The 15,461-nt window shown below is 42.4% G+C and overlaps 1 protein-coding gene across 1 annotated transcript in view; it reads left to right on the top strand.

Annotated features, from left to right (window-relative positions):
* Positions 1-4,759: 4,759 nt before the first annotated feature.
* The window catches only part of FRMPD1 (FERM and PDZ domain containing 1), a 152,725-nt gene continuing 142,023 nt past the window's right edge, over positions 4,760-15,461 (top strand). Inside the window, exon 1 of the mRNA XM_037743703.1 lies at positions 4,760-4,965. The gene's annotated coding sequence lies outside the window, so the exon portion shown is untranslated. The remainder of the gene's footprint in view (positions 4,966-15,461) is intronic.

Below are 15,461 nucleotides of genomic sequence, written 5' to 3' on the forward strand. Positions count from 1 at the left end.
TACTCGGGAGGCTGCGGTGGAAGAATTGCTTGAACCCAGGAGGTAGAGGTTGCAGTGAGCCAAGATTGTGCCACTGCACTCCAGCCTGGCAATAGAGCAAGACTCCGTCTCAAAAAACAAAAAAATCAATTAAATAATTTTAGTGTATCATAGCCAGAGTTATACAATGAACTTTAAAATATATTTGCTTTTATTTATTTATAGCAATATAATTATACAAAACACATATCATTCTTTAAATAACTTGCTTTTTTCACAAAAAGTATATGTGAAAGTATATATTTTACTATAATAAAATTTAGACATACAGAATTAAAGAAAAAAAAAGTAATTCCCCATAATACTACAACCACTCACATTAGTGGTAATTCTTTTGGTCTTTCTTCTGTCATATACATGTATAGCTCTCGCTCTTTTGTGTGTGTGTGTGTGTGTGTGTGTGTGTGTGTGTGTGTGTGTATGTGTGTATCTGCACCCATTTATATCTGTGTATTTTTACAAAAATAGAGCATTTAGTATATGCCATTTTAACTTGCATTTTTCACCAAGTGATATTGACTATCTTCCTATATCTTTAAATATTCCTCTAAACATCATTAATGATGGCTGTATGGCATTCAGTATATGGATTTACCATAACTTATTTAACCTCTTCCTTTGGGTATTCGGTTGCTTCCATATTTTCCTATAAATAATACTTCAGTGAACATCCTTGTAGCACTATTTTTATGCACACTTGAAAATTTCCCTGATCATTAGAATTACTACCTTAAATCCAGAGTTCTCAGCTTTTTCCTGGTGACCCTCTTTTTTCCCGAGGAATCGAGCACACTCTGGCCAAGGGTGTAGACGTCAGGCCTCTATGCCTTTCGAACTACAAATGAGGAATGGGAGACTTTGTTTTTAGAAAAGGTTTCCTTTCTTGTGCTAGAAGTTATTTTGCAGCAGGAAAAATAAAATGTACTGAAGGCTTAGTTTGCATTGACATCATTTAGAGCACATGCTAATTTCTAGCCGTCTTCCTGCAGAGGTTAGAGTTGATTTTGCCATTATTCCCATCCCATCCCCATCACACAAAAGAGACATGTATATGTTATGAAAATGTGCTTATACAGCTGGGTATAGTTTCTTGCCTTTCAATAAAAATGCAGTGCCTGTAATATAATAAGTGCTCAATTAATATTTATCAAGTGAAAGGAAGAAAAGAAAGAATCTTTTATTGATTCCGTGATTACAGATCTTCTTATTCTGTTAGGCTTGCTGTAATCCCCTGTCAGGAGCCCTTTGAGAAAGCAAGAAATGAATCCCTTCCTTCTTTCTTTCTTTCTTTCTTTTTTTTAGAGACAAGGTTTCACCATGTTGGTCAGGCTGGTCTTGAACTCCTGACTTCAGGTGATCCGCCCGCCTCAGCCTCCCAAAGTGCTGGGATTACAGGTGTGAGCCACCGTGCTTGGCCCAAACTCCTTATTTCTAATCTCCGCAAGAAACAAAGGTAAGGCTACCAGTATCAATTCTCCACACTTTGTCCCTGACATTATCAGGATCACAAGGTTATCTACTGGCTAAAAATACCAGTAGATAACCACTCGCCTCATCTTAGAAAAGACATAGAGCTTCCTAAAGGTAGGAATACATTTTTTCCTTTCTTATCAAAGTTAAATTGTTATACATTGTACATATTATGAATAAAGGAACATACCAATATTCCCACTGCGTAATATTTAGGATTCATTCTGGGAGGATAAAGGCCAGGTCTTAATATGTGAAACCTCATCTTAACCATTTTCTTCAGAGGGTCTCTCAAAATCTCAGATCTGGAATAGTCTAAAACACCATCCAAGCCTTCTTTAATTCTTGGCCCCTAACTTCCACACCGCTGCTTCGACTTGACTATCTCTAGTCACAGGAAAGACCACTTTGTGGCACCATTCTGTTCATCCTTGGATGGGCAACTCTTCTTTTTTTTTGAGATGGAGTCTTGCTCTGTCACTAGGCTGGAGTGCAGTGGTGCAATCTCAGCTCATTGCACTCTTTGCCTCCCTGGTTCAAGCGATTCTCGTGCTTCAACCTCCTGAGCAGGTGGGATTACAGGTGCACACCACCACACCCAGGTAATTTGTGTATTTTTTAGTAGAGACAGGGTTTCACCATGTTGGTCAGGATGGTCTAGATCTCCTGACCTCGTGATCCACCCGCCTCGGCCTCCCAAAGTGCTGGGATTATAGGCATGAGCCACCATGCCCAGCCTAACTCTTCTTATTAGAGTCAAACCTGCCTTTCCATACCACATATCGACTAGCCCCAGTTATGTCCTCCAGTGTTTCAAATGCAAGCCTTATTGTTCTTCTTTGTGGCAGCTTGGGTCGTCCTTGATGCTTGTTTTCTCCAGGTGAAATACAACTTTTGCAAAATTTTACAATTTTCCCATACTCACAACATCCACTTTTCTAGTTAATGATGATTGATTTACTCTGAGCTATCTGGCCCTACCTCTTCTTATGTACATGCGCAAGCGCGTGCGCACACACACACACACACACACACACACCCCAAAGGGACATATTGGGTCCCCCGCAAGGAGCTCTGGGATTCAAACCCAGAGACTGTTTATTCCTTACTCAGAGATTGTCCTTGAACAAGAAGTGTGTGTCTGGGTTATCCATCTCTCCCCTCAGGTCTCTCACAGTCGTGGGTGGAATTGCCTGGCCACTGCTTTAGTTTTTGCTTTTTGCACTGTGAAATGAAGGCCAGCTGTAGGAATCATTTAGGAGAGGTCATGCAGTTGCAGTAGAAAAAGCATGGGCTTTGGAGTGAAGATTCGGTTAAGTTCCTCTAGAAAGTTGTTTTGAGGCCTTGTGCCAGATGCTTAACCTTTCTGGGCATTAGTTTCTTCATCTGCAACAGAAGGATATAGTATCTACTTCAAAGTGTTGTTTAAAGAGTGGAATAAAATAATGTACATAATGTGCCTGGCTTATGGTGGACACTTTATAAATGGTAGCTACTACTAATAAGACATAATTTTTTCAGTAGAAAAATAATGAATTGAGCGCACTCTAAATGGAGCAAGTAATTTTTTCTAGTTAACTTTTCTAGTTAATGATGATTGATTTACTTTGAGCTATCTGGCCCTACCTCCTCCCATGTACATGCACAAGCACACACACACACACACACACACACACACACACACACACACACATCAAAGATACTACAACAGTATCTACAAGACCAGGCATGGCGGCTCATGCCTATAATCCCAGCACTTTGGAAGGCTGAGGCGGGAGGATCACTTCAGCTCAGGAGTTTGAGATGAGCCTGAGCAACAAATTGAGACCCCATCTCTACAAAAAAAAAATTAGTCGGTCATGGTGGTGCATGCCTGTGGTTCCAGCTACTCCAGAGACTCAGGTGGGAGGATCTCTGGAGCTTGGGAGGTACAGGCTGCAGTTAGCCATGATTGTGCCACCACATGCCAGCCTGGATGACAAAGCAAGACCCTGTCAAACCCAAATCAAAAAACTCCCAGTGTCTGCTATCCTTTGTCAGTCCCATTTGAGTTATCGCTGTCCTCTCATTCACAGTAAATCTTTTTAAAAGAGCAGCAGGGCATCCGCAGTCCACTTTTCCTCACATCCTATTTATTCTTTTCTTTTTAAGGTGGAGTTTCACTCTTGTTGCCCAGGCTGGAGTGCAGTGGCGGGATCTCGACTCACTGCAACCTCAGCCTCCCGGGTTCAAGCGATCCTCTTGCTTCAGCCTCCCGAATAGCTGGGATTATAGGCGTCTGCCACAACGTCCGGCTAATTTTTTGTATTTCTGGTAAAGACAGAGTTTCACCATGTTGCCCAGGCTGGTCTCAAACTCCTGACCTCAGGCGATCCACCTGCCTCTGCCTCTCAAAGTGTTGGGATTACAGGCATGAGCCACTGCGCCCAGCCCCAAAAAGTCTTTACTAGGTTAACAGTTACATGCCATTGCTGGTTCCTTAGTTGTAACAATGGTACCACTGAAATATAGGATGTTAATACTGGGGGAGACCAGGGTGAGAAGTATATGGAATTCTCTGCACTATCTTTGGAACTTTGCTATAAATCTTAAACTATTCTAAATAAAAAGGTCATGAAAAAATTTCTACTAGCCCTCCTGTGCTGGCTTAGCTGCTGCTGCTGTGTGTCTGTGACACCTGTGCCTACTTTTGTCCAAGCATTGAAGCACTTAGCATAATATCTTGCCATTGTCTATGTGTCTGTCTCTTCCACCAAATAAGGGCAGGAATCACATCTTCTCATTTTTATAACTCCATGCTAACACAGTGGCTAGTAAATGAGAACTGTTCAGTATCTCCTAAGTAAATGTTTATTGTACGTAAGTTTATTTTGGGGGGCACTACCGAACCTCTTATTGCAGTGTAAACTGAAATTATAGGAAAAAAGAACTTAACAGTCTCAGATGCTGTAAATGACTTGTAAGCTCTGTTTGCTTCTCAGCATGGTGGACTCGGCAGACCTGTGATGATGGATATACTTGAATATTGTGTGCATCACCACACAATGTTTATGTTTCCAAAAGAGCCATGTGATACTTGTTCCTCTGCAGGTAAAAAGTCCCAGGCCAGCTGAGCTGAGTTAGTTCACTCCAGGTGAGCCTCATAGGCTCCTGCCAGATCCCAGGAGGGTGTGGACTGTGTGCAAGTGCAGGAAAGCCAACTAAGGCAAAGGGCAAAAGAACCAGTTGGAAGAAGAATGACACCACAGGGAGATGAATCTCCAGGTAAGCAATTCTAGTCCCAGCTCTTGCATTAATGAGCTGCGTGACCCTGGCTGTGTCTATCTCTTAGTAGGCTCCAGAGTCCATATCTGTAAAATGAGGGCTTGGATTGGCTGGTCTCTACAATCTTCCAGGATTGATGCTGGGATTTAGTTGATCAGTGTGAAGACTGTGGACACTGGTGGAAGGAAGGAGGTAAGTGTGTGTTAGGAGCATACGGCAACTGAACCATTGGTTCAGGTCAGCAGACATCATTAGCAAAAACAAAAACAAAAACAAAACAGAAAAACAAGCTAGGTCAGAGATGTGTTTAAGTCATCCTGGAAGTAGAGACTTCTGGGACACAATAGTTCACCGCTGTGTCTTAAGAATTTAACTCAGATCCATCAGAAGGAAACATTCCCAAGGATTGGAGTGGGGGAGGTGGGTGGCAGAGCAGTGCTGATTTACACTTAATAGAATGGTCACATTTGGGGAAAGTTTTTATGTTTATTGGCTCATAGGTTTTTTGTTTTGTTTTGTTTTGTTTTTGAAATGGAGTTTTGCTCTTGTCACCCAGGCTGGAGTGCAATAGTGGACTCGGCTCACTGCAGCGATCTCAGCTCACTGCAACCTCCACCTCCCAGGTTCAAGTGATTCTCCTCCTTCAGCCTCCCAAGTAGCTGGGCTTACAGGTGTATGCCACCACACCCAGCTAATTTTTCGTATTTTTAATAGAGACAGGGTTTCTTCATTTTGGCCAGCCTGGGTCTCGAATTCCTGATCTCAAGTGATCTGCCCCCTTCAGCCTCCCAGACTGCTGGGATTACAGGAGTGAGCCGTGGCGCCTGGCCTAATAGTTTTGATTATTTGCTTTCACTGAAATGATCTGAAATTTAAGTGTTGGAGATGATGCAAAGAGTACCACCTGGAACTTGGCTGGGGCAGGCCTAACAATGCAATGTTTTTGAATGGAACTGTTAAGTGTGTGAATTAAAATTATTTGGAGTTTGAGGCTATGAACTATAAAACCATAGAAATCCAGAATTTTCTTAATCTAAGTGAAAAAAAATCCAGTTTATTTCAAAGTTTACCTTTCTTGACTGGGTAGCAGTGGCTTTGGTGATTAAAGATTCCTCGGGAAGCACAAAGAAAAGTGTCTATTTGCCTAATTGAATAAATATATCATACCAAATCATTACTAGTTAAGATCTCATACCCGATAGAGAACTTAGGGTGAATAGGGAAGAAAATAACAGTGTAATTGTTAAAAATTCTAAGAAGATTCTTTTTGTTCACTGGTATCAGAATTTCTGAGAGGTGGGTGGAAACTCCCACTTTTGTCCCTGAAAGAACTGGAAATATGTAGTCACAAGGTATGCTTAGAAACAGGGGCTCCTGGCTCAAAGCAACTCCTTCCAAATCTGGTCCTCCTTCTGTGTGGACCAAGTTTTCTTTCCTTCTTAGAAAAATAGTTATGTAATGATTCACTTGTGTTCAGGGATGGTAGATAATTGCTTAACCTCATAAAGGTTTTGAATTTAAATCCTGATGGACAAGGCACCAGCCAAATGTTAGCGTGAAGATGTGTGTCCGTGGTCCTCAGCATTGACGTGGGCCAGGAGCAGAGAAAAGACCCTCCTGAAAAATGAGGGAACCAGCCAGAACCAGGGAGAATGAAGGGAAGTGGGCCAAGCATTAGGGCCTCAGGAAGGGGAGCCAAAACCCAAAAATAGTAATAGTTAGCATTATTGAGCATTTCCGCTGTGCCAAGCATGGTTCTAAATCATTGAATGTAATTCTCACATCAACCCTTGGAGGCAGGCTCTATTATTTCCATTTTACAAATGAAAAAGTTAGGCATAGAGATGTTAAATGTTCACCCAAGGATAATCAGATGGTACATTGTGTAGCTGGAATACAAACCGAGGCAGTTCTGCTGTGGAGTTGTTGCTGTTAGCCCTCATGCTTCAGTGCATATATAACCTTTCAGTGTTGTATATGACTTTTAGTCTGTGTTTTCAGCACCCACCTTGGGGCTGGGAAGGTAATGGATTTTGTTGGAAGTTCCTGAACTGAATGGAACCCAGCAGATTCAGCCTGTGCCCAAACCTGGTACCTGGAGTCTGTGGGAGGCTCTGTTTGACTCAGTACAATACTTGAGAGAAGCAGAATGCTAGCCAGTCCCTGATGGCTGGCAACAAAGCCCAGCCCAGCCAGCTGACAGATCATAGCAGGACTCCCCCTCACTGCACTGAAAGGGGGAGGAAAAGCATGGATACTCAAGAACCCAGAGCTGACAAAGATGAGAAAGCAGCCTTGTCATCCCATAGCATATTCCGAGAACTCACTCTACACCAGCCCCTGCTCTGGGCACTAGCCACTATAAATATAGAATTAGACTGTGCATATTCTGTGCACTAGAGGAGCCCCCTGTTAGTGATGAGAAAGGCCACTTATCTGATAGGACTTTGGAAATTGCCTTACGACCTCTGTCCTGGTTTGTACAGCAGATAAGACTAATTCTAAATCATATTGTCACTCTTGGTGGAATTTTGTTTTATTTATTTATTGAGATAAGTTCTTACTCTGTCACCCAGGCTGGAGTGCAGTGGCATGATCATGGCTCACCACAACCTCAAATTTTTGGGTTGAAGGGATCCTCCCACCTCAGGCTCCTGAGTAGCTGGGACTACAGGTGCAGGCCCAGCTCATTTTTAAATTTTGTGTAGAAACAGGGCCTCATCTTTTGCCCAGGCTGGTCTTGAACTCCTGGGCTCAAATGATTCTCCCACCTCAGCCTCCCAAATAGTTGGGGTTACAGGCATGAATCAGCCTTAGTGGAATTTTAAATATTCAGCTCACTGCCCACTAACTGAATTTGGGAGATGGGTTGTATAATCTTTAGACTCCTGGATGAAATTTTTGAAGCAAGGATGTAGGGGCTACCTACCGTTATGGCAGGTCTGGGTAGACAGAATCTGCAAGAGGACTCTAGAATTAAAATGGCAGTAGAGATAGTTGGATAAGAGACGGGAGAAGCAAAGAAACCTGCTCTTATATTCATAAAATGGTAGGGCATATTTATTCCGGTGGAAGAGGACATTTATTCTGTGTGCTAGCCATGGAATCTTCTATTGGATCAAGCCTCTTGAGTGACAAAAAATTGTTGTAGACTAGGGACTTATTTGGTGATGAAAGTGATGTCTGATTTGCTTGTTGTACTGGTGGCATTCTTTACATTACCTTGTTTCACTCTCAGAAGTATTCTGGGTTGGATGACAAACTTTATGGTCACATTGCTCATGAACAAAAAGACACCTGTATTTTTCAGGTGGCCCTGAGTTCTAAATGTTAAAGCCAAAGAGCAGTTGGGGTATAAAGCGTCTCTTGCCAAATAGCCTTTTCTTCTGTCACCACCACACTTAATATACAATATGCACAAACCCCCTTTTCTTCCCTGTTAGCTTGGCTGGAAATATAAAACTAAAATTTACTTAAAAAGTAATAGAAAACAAAAAAGATTCCTTTAAAAAAGAAAAACAGGCCGAGTGCAGTGGCTCACACCTGTAATCCCAGAACTTTGGGAGACCAAGGCAGGTGGATCACCTGAGGTCAAGAGTTTGAGACCAGCCTGGCCAACATGGCAAAATCCCATCTCTACTGAAAATACAAAAATTAGCCAGGCATGGTGGCAGGTGCCTATAATCTCAGCTACTTGGGAGGCTGAGGCAGGGAGAATCACTTGAACCCAGGAGGTGGAGGTTGCAGGGAGCCGAGATCGTACCATTGCACTCCAGCCTGGGTAACAGAGTGAGACTCCATCTCAAAAAAGAAATAAAATTATTAGAAACAAAAGAATCAGGGGAATTAAATGAAATCGGTGTTTCATGAAGTTTAATTGAGCAATGACCTCCTCATGAGCAGCAGTCTGTTCAGTTTATGTGGCCTCATTTAAAGATGGAAAAAGAACAAAACAAAAACAAGGATTAGGGGAAAGAACGCCTCCTCTGTTACTGTTCCTTTTCTCTCTCACTGGTATGTCCACATGTGTCCTTATGGTGGTGCTGCCATTGCTAAATTCATCAAACAGGATCTGTGATTGTATGTGACCTCAGTCATCTGTATGTTACACAATCATTTTTGAACTGTTTGAACCACTTCAATACCTCTTTCCTTGCATATAAGTGGAGATTAGGAGGATTCTTAATGGGTAGTTATTGAGCATCTGGCCTTTCATAGATATTAAGGAGAATTACAGGGCCAGGGATTTATGGACAAAATTCAAAGAGATGTGAAAATAATGAGAAACCTCATTGTTTAGGTTTTAATGTTAGAAGCTCACTGCTTCAAAGATCTAGAAATGTGTAATAAAACCATACCAGCTGTCATTTCTACTTCCCCAACATAAAACAGCTAAAGATCACTGAATAAATTAATAGACGATAGCAAGGGTGTGCTTCTTCCAGGGAAGTTCCTCTGAGAAGCTTGCTATTTCAGGAAGACGTGGGTCATGGCTTTTGAGAATTAATTTTAAAAGGAGCCAGATCAGTTGTGGCCAGCGATAACATCTATAGCTATTGAAGGCGAGATGGGGTAGTCAGTTCTCATGCTTCATTCCGTTTAAACTCTGTCACAAAGGCTACATGAACAGGCTGGAAATGTCTTCCCCACAGGGTCCTCGCTAGTATTCAATTTCTCCTGATAAGCTGCCTCATTCTTCATGTCAAACCCTTTCCAAAGCTTGAAATAAATTCTGGGTTGATGAAGTAAGATACTGATTATTTAAGAAACATGGCATGACTTATAAGGACTAGAAAGCATGTGCAACTCTTCAAAGTTTTCATCTCTGAGGCCTAGAAACCAATTCCAAAGGTACTGTCTTCTTTCTTTCTCTCTTTCACTTTCTTTTTTTCTTTCTTTCCTTCCTTTTAGCCTTCTTTCTCTCTCCTTCCTTTCTTTCTTCTTTCTTTCTTCCCCTCCTTCCTTCCCTCCCTCCCTTCCTTCCTTCCTTCCTTTCTTTCACTTCCTTTCTTCCTTTCTGAGATGGGGGGAGGATAAATGGTCTCATTATGTTGCCCAGGCTGGACTTGAACTCCTGGGCTCAAGCGATCCTCCTATCTCAGCCTCTCAACTTGCTGGAACTATAGGCACTTGCCACTGTGCCTGGCAAGACTATGTTTTCTTTTGCAAATCATTCCTGGGAATTGACACAGAAACAACTTATTAATCTTAAAAGCAACCATACTCATAACTTCATAGTAATGGTAAAAATACTGAGAGTATTTAAATTTCAATAAGAATAATGCCTAAAATGTATTGGGAGCATATTGTGTGCTAGGCCCTGTGTGCACTGAAAGCTTTACCTGGATTGTCTTGTTTAATCTTCCCAATAATAAGTATTATTATGTAGGTGTTATTATATTATCCCAGTTTTACAGATGAATATCATTATAGTCCAACTGTGTTCCTGAATTCCTGACCAAACATCCAACTGTTTACTCAACATCTCTGTTTGGATGTTTAATAGGCATCTCAGGCCACGTGTGGTGGCTCACGCCTGTAATCCCATCACTCTGGGAGGCCAAGGTGGGTGGATCATCTGAGGCCAGGAGCTTGAGACCAGCCTGACCAACATGGAGAAACCCCGTCTCTATTGAAACTACAAAAAATTAGCCAGGTGTGGTGGTGCACACCTGTAATCCCAGCTACTCAGAGGCAGAAGAATCACTTGAACTCGGGAGGCAGAGGTTGTGGGGACCTGAGATCGTGCCATTTGCCCTCCAGCCTGGGCAATAAAAGTGAAACTCTGTCTTTAAAAAAATAGGCATCTCAAGTTTAAAATGTCTAAAGCTTGGCTCTTGATATTCCTTTCATGCTCCTCTGCCTTCAAGTAACTTGCTCCCCTTCAGTCTTCCTCATCCCAGGTAGTGGCAACTCCAGCCTTCAGGTTGCTGAGGTCCAAAACCTTGGAGTCATCTTTGACTCATCTCTTTCTCTCACACCTCACATCCAGTCTGGTCAGCAAATCCTGTCGCTGCATCTTCAAAGCATATCCAGAATCAGAGTACTTCTCACTCCTCCACTGTTACTTCCCTGCTTCAAACCACCATCCCTTTTCACCTGAATGATTGCAGTAACCTTCACCCTCTCCCCCTTCATGTCTGTTCTCATCATGGTAGCTAAAGTGCTCTTGTTAAAATGCGAGTTCAAAACCTTCCAGTGGCTTCACATCTGACTCAGAGTGGAAATCAAAGCCCTTACAATGGCTACGAAGCCTCCACAGGGGCCCACATCTTCTCTCACTGGCTGTCCTTCCCTCAGCCTTCCTCACTAGCTCCTTTCTCTTCCTCAGGAAAGCCAAGCCCACTCTGGCCCCAGAGTCTTGGCCCTGATTCTTTGCTTTGCCTGGAATGCTTTTCTACCACCCTTTCCACAGGGTTGGGAGCTGCCTCTCTTTCAGGTCCAATGTCACTTTCTCAGAAAGGCCTGCTCTGAAGCCCCATTCAGTTTACAACTCCCCCGGGCCAGCAGCCCTCATGTTTGTTCCCAACTTTAGTTTCTCCCCAGCACTTGCCACCATTGAACATACTATATATTTTTCTTATTTAATTTGTTGTCTGTCTCCCCACAATAGAATGTCAGCTCCATGAATGTGGATTATGGATACATAATAGTTGAATATAGTTATGAGATATGTGTGATATTCTGGTGCAAGCAACAGTGTGTAAGGATCAAATCAGTCATTGGGATATCTATCACCTCAAGCAAGAGGAGAGAGTTTTGTCTCTTTTTTTTACTGCAGTGTCCTTAGTGGCCAGAACAATGTCTAGCACATAAGAGACACTCCATTTGTTGAATAACTGAATAAATGAGGAAAGTGAGTTTAGGACTTGCTTGACATTTATTTATTTACTTACTTACTGATGGACTCTTGCTCTGTTGCCCAGGCTGGAGTGCAGTGGTGTGATCTCAGCTCACTGCAACTTCTGCTTCCTGGGTTCAAGCAATTCTCCTCCCTCAGGCTCCCTCGTAGCTGGGACTACAGGCACCTGCCACCATGCCCTGCTAATTTTTGTATTTTTGAATGGGGTTTCACCATATTGGCCAGGCTGGTCTTGAACTCCTGACCTCTTGTAATCCACCTGCTTCAGCCTCCCAAAGTGCTGGGATTACAGGTATGAGCCACTGTACCCAGCTCTTATTTTATTTTATTGAGACAGAGTCTTGCTCTGTTGCCCAGGCTGGAGTGCAGTGGCGTGATCTTGGCTCACTGCAACCTCTGCCTCCTTAATTCAAGTGATTCTCCTGCCTCAGCCTCCCAAGTAGCTGGGACTACAGGTGCCTGCCAACACGCCTGGCTAATTTTTGTATTTTTAGTAGAGATGGGGTTTTGCCATGTGGGCCAGGCTGCCCTTGAACTCCTGGCCTCAAGTGATCTACCTGCCTTGGCCTCCCATAGTAGTGGGATTACAGGTGTAAGCCACTGCACCCCGCTAGCACTTGCTTGATTTTATACAAATATTAAATGGTGGATCTGGGTTACAAACACAAACACTTTGATTCCAGAACTGGGCTTTACCCACTATGAATATTACCTGTATGGCATGTGCTGGCTGGTATAAGGCCCACTTGCTTTCAATTTGAGATGCCCAAGCTTGTGGCTGTTACATGTAGCTCACATTTTTAGTGCAGTGATGTTTTCCGTAGCACATTTTAGTTACCATCTCATGACGTAGAATGCAGAGGCTTTCAAAATTGCATTTTTTACTAGGTAACACATAGTAATAAGTTCAAATTTGCAAGGGCGTGTCCTAAACAGTTTACCACCAAGAATGTGATCAAGGAAGGACCCTTGGGAAGTTCTGGGGAAAATGGAATATTCTGTTTCTTGGCCTAGGAGGTGGTTACAAGGCTGGTTATTTTATTCTTGTTCTTTAAACTGTGCGCACATGTTTTATATGCAATTTTATATATGCAATATATTTTGCAATTAAAAAACGGTCTCCCGTTCCTTTTCATTAGCTATCCTCTTCGGAAGCAACCTATGTTACCAGTTTATTCTGTGTCCTTCCAGATATTCTATACTTATATGTGTAGGTGTACATATATATAAATAATATATATAACATTAAAAAATATATGTTATGTGTATATACTTTTTCATTTCTCCTCACCTTTTAAAAAATTGTGGTAAAATACACATAACATAAAATTTTAATCTTATTTTCAAGGTTGCATTTCAGTAAAGTACACTCATGTTGTTGTGCAACCAATCTGCAGAACTGTTTTCATCTTGAAAAACCGAAATTCTATAACATTAAATAATAACTCAGCCAGGTGCAGTGGCTCATCCCTGTAATCCCAGCATTTTGGGAGGCCGAGGCAGGAAGATCACCTGAGGTTGGGAGTTCAAGACCAGCCTGACCAACATGGAGAAACCTCGTCTCTACTAAAAATACAAAATTAGATGGGTGTGGTGGCACACGCCTGTAATTCTAGCACTCAAGAGGCTGAGGCATGAGAATTGCTTGAACCTGGGAGGTGGAGGTTGTGGTGAACCGAGACTGTACCATTGCACTCCAGCCTGGGCAACAAACAAGAGCAAAACTGCATATCATCATCATCATAATCATCATCATCATCATCACCATCATCACCATCATCACCATCATCATCATCATCATCATCATCATCGTAACTCTCCATCTCCCCTGCCCCCAGCCCCTGGCAACCACCATTCTACTTTTTGTCTCTGCGAACTTCACTACTCTTAAGTGCCTTATGTAGGTGGGATCACATAGTACTTATCCTTTTGTGCCTGGCTTATTTCACTCATCAGAATGCCTTCAAGTTTCATCCATGCTATAATATGTGTCAGAATTTTTTTCCTTTTTAAGGCTGAATAATATTCCATTGTATGTATTCATCACACTTTGTTTCATCCATCTATTTGTCAATGGACACTTGGGTTGCTTCTACCTTTTGGCTATTGTGAATAGTGCTGCTAGGAACATGGATGTACAAATATTTCCTTGAGGCCCGGCTTTCAGTTCTTTTGGTTGTATAGCCAGCATTATAATAGCTGGATCATAGAGTAATTTAATTTTTAATTTTTGGTAACTGCCATACTGTTTTCAAGAGCAACTGCCCATTTTATATTCCACCATTTTCCTTTTTCATATACAAATGGTATACTGGGCAGGCGTAGTAGCTCATGCCTTTAATCCCAGCACTTTGGGAGGCTGAGGTGGGTGGATCACCTGAGGCCAAGAGTTTGAGACCAGTCTGGCCAACATGGTGAAGCCCTGTCTTTACTAAAAATACAAAAAAGTGGCCGGGCGCGGTGGCTCAAGCCTGTAATCCCAGCACTTTGGGAGGCCGAGGCGGGTGGATCACGAGGTCAAGAGATCGAGACCATCCTGGTCAACATGGTGAAACCCCGTCTCTACTAAAAATACAAAAAATTAGCTGGGCATGGTGGCACGTGCCTGTAATCCCAGCTACTCAGGAGGCTGAGGCAGGAGAATTGCCTGAACCTGGGAGGCGGAGGTTGTGGTGAGCCAAGATCGCGCCATTGCACTCCAGCCTGGGTAACAAGAGCAAAACTCCATCTCAAAAAAAAAAAAAAAAAATACAAAAAAGTTAGCTGGGCATGGTGGCAGGTGCCTGTAACTTCAACTACTCAGGAGTCTGAGGCAGGAGAATCACTTGAACCTGGGAGGCGGAGGTTGCAGTGAGCCGAGATTGCACCATTACACTCCAGCTTGGGCAACAAGAGTGAAACTCCATCTCAAACAAACAAACAAATGGTATACTGTTTACACTGTACTATATCTCTTTTTCATTTATTATATCATATATGGTAGAGATTCTGTTATATCAGTACATGAATAACTTTCATATTCTTTTTTTTTTTTTTGAGACAGAGTTTCACTCTTGTTACCCAGGCTGGAGTGCAATGGCGCGATCTCGGCTCACCGCAACCTCCGCCTCCTAGGTTCAGGCAATTCTCCTGCCTCAGCCTCCTTAGTAGCTGGGATTACAGGCATGCGCCACCATGCCCAGCTAATTTTTTTTGTATTTTTAGTAGAGACGGGGTTTCACCATGTTGACCAGGATGGTCTCGATCTCTTGACCTCGTGATCCACCCGCCTCTGCCTCCCAAAGTGCTGGGATTACAGGCTTGAGCCACCGCGCCCGTCCTCATATTCTTTTAAACAAAGATACATTATATGTATAGACCAGTCCCCTATTGATGGTCATTTAGGTTGTTTCCAATCTTTTTCTGAAATAATGCTGTAGTTAATATCTTTGTGTAAGCATCATTTCATCCATGTAAAAATATATTTGTAGGATAGCTTCCTAGAAGAGGAGATACTGGGTCAAAGGGTATGTGCATTCGTATTTTTTTATTTTTAACAAAGCCCGACCCTCCTATCTAGCATTTATAATTTTGATACATATTGCCAAATTTCTCTTCTTGACCTTTACACAAATTTGCATTCTCATTAGAAATGTATGTGAGAAGTTAGAAGTCCCTAACCTTGAATTCACAGACCCTGAAGTTGTATAAGCCGTTTTTTGTGACTATACGAATTTATGTGTTCTTCTAGGGACAGCCCACATGGCTGTCACCAGATTCTCAGAGGACTCAAAATCTCCCAGCAGGTTAAGAATCACTGCTTGCAGGAAGCCTTACTCTTGAAGAT

Source organism: Cebus imitator, unplaced genomic scaffold (genome assembly GCF_001604975.1).
Source record: "Cebus imitator isolate Cc_AM_T3 unplaced genomic scaffold, Cebus_imitator-1.0 Scaffold149, whole genome shotgun sequence".
Lineage (NCBI taxonomy): Eukaryota > Metazoa > Chordata > Mammalia > Primates > Cebidae > Cebus > Cebus imitator.